The following is a 3,915-nucleotide window of genomic DNA, read 5'->3' as shown; positions in this document are numbered from 1 at the left end:
TATTCCCATCTCTGTTTGCAAATATTTGTGGAATGTTTATCTTAAACAATCAAACAAACTAATTGTTTATATTAATAAATATTTTAACATTAGTTATGATGTCATAGTGTTAAACAATAAAACTAGAAAATAAAATGTCCAATTAAAAATAATTGTTGTAAATCTAAATTTAAATTAAAACATCTGTTTAAAACCGGACGGAAATTACATTCTCAATGGTGTTAATAAATTTTGTTTTGTAGTTATTGTTATTGTTTACATTTCTACAAAAAATGCATTCTTTGCAAGCGAGAGAGAGTGAGAAAAACGGGACGGAGACAGTGGGAAGGAAAAACTATTGCAACTACATACAACAAATGTCAAGCTACACGAAGTCAAGTAGAATCTGGGAGCTCTTGATCTCGACTATAAACTAGACTATATACTAGACTACCTTATGGACTAGACAAACGACTAGACTATAGACCGACTATAGACTAGACTAGACTAGACTAGACTAGACTAGACTATAGACTAGACTATAGACTAGACTATAGACTAGACTATAGACTAGACTATAGACTAGACTATAGACTAGACTATAGACTAGACTATAGACTAGACTATAGACTAGACTATAGACTAGACTATAGACTAGACTATAGACTAGACTATAGACTAGACTATAGACTAGACTATAGACTAGACTATAGACTAGACTATAGACTAGACTATAGACTAGACTATAGACTAGACTATAGACTAGACTATAGACTAGACTATAGACTAGACTATAGACTAGACTATAGACTAGACTATAGACTAGACTATAGACTAGACTATAGACTAGACTATAGACTAGACTATAGACTAGACTATAGACTAGACTATAGACTAGACTATAGACTAGACTATAGACTAGACTATAGACTAGACTATAGACTAGACTATAGACTAGACTATAGACTAGACTATAGACTAGACTATAGACTAGACTATAGACTACTGACTAGACTATAGACTATAGACTATAGACTAGACTATAGACTAGACTATAGACTAGACTATAGACTAGACTATAGACTAGACTATAGACTAGACTATAGACTAGACTATAGACTAGACTATAGACTAGACTATAGACTAGACTATAGACTAGACTATAGACTAGACTATAGACTAGACTAGACTAGACTATAGACTAGACTATAGACTAGACTATAGACTATCTATCTATCTATCTATCTATCTATCTATCTATCTATCTATCTATCTATCTATCTATCTATCTATCTATCTATCTATCTATCTATCTATCTATCTATCTATCTATCTATTATCTATCTATCTATCTATCTATCTATCTATCTATCTATCTATCTATCTATCTATCTATCTATCTATCTATCTATCTATCTATCTATCTATCTCTATCTATCTATCTATCTCTATCTATCTATCTATCTATCTATCTATCTATCTATCTATCTATCTATCTATCTATCTATCTATCTATCTATCTATCTATCTATCTATCTATCTATCTATCTATCTATCTATCTATCTATCTATCTATCTATCTATCTATCTATCTATCTATCTATCTATCTATCTATCTATCTATCTATCTATCTATCTATCTATCTATCTATCTATCTATCTATCTATCTATCTATCTATCTATCTATCTATCTATCTATCCAATAACTTTCTTTTGTAAATTTCCATCGTAAAACGCTACATTAACCACATTGCTCCCACCAAGCAAATCATTAGATTGTAATAATGATCAAAAGACAAGGTTACAAACATGATCAATCAATACTAATGCAGAAACTATAAATTTCAATAAGAAAAATCTCGTATATTTTCTTTTAGAAAAGAAAACGTGACATTAAAAAAAAGCATGCAAATGAATAAATCAACATAAATATTTTTATTCATTAAAAGAATAAAAGAAACTGCAGCAGACTAAATGAATTCTATAAATTTATTACAAAAAAATCAACACACCTCAAGTAAAGAAAAAAGAAATTACAAATTTCACATCAACTGCAATAAATTTATTCATTCATCTCTCATAACAAACGTGCAAACTAAAAAACAACATTAAATCATAATTATTTATAAAAAAAATCACTTTAAAAACCCCTTCTTTGTGTAAAAAGTTATTGAAATGAAAATAATTGATATTTTTTTCTCAGCTGAGAAAAATATGTTTATTTTACAAACTTTTTTTAAAGCATGTTAAAGCAAATAAAGTTTAATTTTCAGTTTTTGCTTTTTTTGTGAAACAAAGAATTTAATTGTTTAAATTTAAATTTCATGAGAAAACATCAGGTTTTTGTGTTAAAATTTAAACATTTACAATTTAACCAGATGATGTGAACAAAATTTATATTGGTAGGGGACTTTTGGAAAATTATTAAACAGTTGTTGGCAGTTTTTGTTAAAAAAATTTCAGTTTAATTTGTTAAACAATATAAAAATTTAACTTTTAAACAAATTGTGTTTATTTTCTTTAATAACTTTACATCAAAGAACACAATCGTTGCAAAAAGCGGCGGCGGCTCGATTTGCCAAATTTGACGCCGTCGATATTAGCGGCGTTGGCTAGTTACTCTGCATCGCCGCAGAGTTGCCCATTTCTTGAAAATGATACTGCAATTCTTTTTACTTAAACTGCACAATATTTTTATTAATATCAAGTGGGTGTTTTATATTTTTTGCCCCTCTCTTCCTCCTCAAATTCTTTCTGTCTTTTACTCACTTAATAAAACCATTACGGCAATATTAAGCAGAGCTGTCATAAAACTTATTTTTTATAAGTCTTTTACTCGAGATTTCTCTCACTGTGTCTGTCGTTCCTCTTATTACTGGCCTTGATAATGATGTGGTTTTTAAAAATAACTCAAACAAAATACTCAGTATTTTTTATAAAATGAAATTTAAAGAAATAAAATATATTTAAATTAAAATGTTTACTGCATTAGACAAATTTATTAAAAAGTATAAATCAAAAAGAATAATTAAAAGATAAAGTGCTGATGCAGAAAATTTCAAACTTTTTCTATAAAAAAATGTACAAAATTACTTAAAATTTTATATAAATGAAAACAGAAATTATAGGAAATTTTTAAAATTACTCTTGTTTTTGTTACTTGTTTTTTTCTTTTAATTAATTTAATAAACAAAAGTTTTTTTAATAAACCGGTATCTCCTCCTATAGAAGAAAAGTAGTTTCTTTTATGTCACTTCTTTAATTTATTTAAATCAATAACAAGTTATTTCTCATCAAAAATAACCATAAAATAAAACTGTTTGTTTAATAAAATGTATTTTTATTTCCGGTTTATTTTTTTCCTTCTGTCTAAACTAAACTTTTTTTATTAAAAAAAAGTGAATGTTAAATTTGCATTTTTAGTAAATTTGTTCAATTTGTGTTAAAAATTTGTTTTATTATTATTGTGTTCAAATTTTGTTTTGCATGCAAAATAAGTTTTTAATTCATTTGTTGTCAAAATACATTTTTTTCCTTTATTATTTGGCAAAATAAAAGTTGAAATGTAGCAAATAAAATAACCTATTTTATTTATTGTCGTTTGTTTTTCAATTTAATTTATTATCTAATATTATGTGAATCTGCTGCTGTAGTAAAAAGTATTTAAAAGAAACGTGTTGAATTTAAAAAAAAATAAACAAAACAAACCAATTTGTGACAAATTTTAAGATTGAGAAATACTTAATGATGATTTAATAGATTTAAATTTTAAGAGGAGTGGAAAAAGTAGCAAAACATTATGTAATAGTAATAAATTTTTAAAATTTTTATGTTTTAAAAGAAATTTTTAAATAATTCATTTAATCTATTGTTTGAGATAGAGACAAATTAATTAACTATTTAAGAAACAAATTTGAAGAAATAAATGTTTTGTA

The sequence above is a fragment of the Lucilia sericata genome, unplaced genomic scaffold (genome assembly GCF_015586225.1).
Source record: "Lucilia sericata isolate MDLA Ls3-8-SP2 unplaced genomic scaffold, ASM1558622v1 Contig001474F_arrow, whole genome shotgun sequence".
NCBI lineage: Eukaryota > Metazoa > Arthropoda > Insecta > Diptera > Calliphoridae > Lucilia > Lucilia sericata.
Note: the sequence above shows the minus strand (reverse complement) of the source record.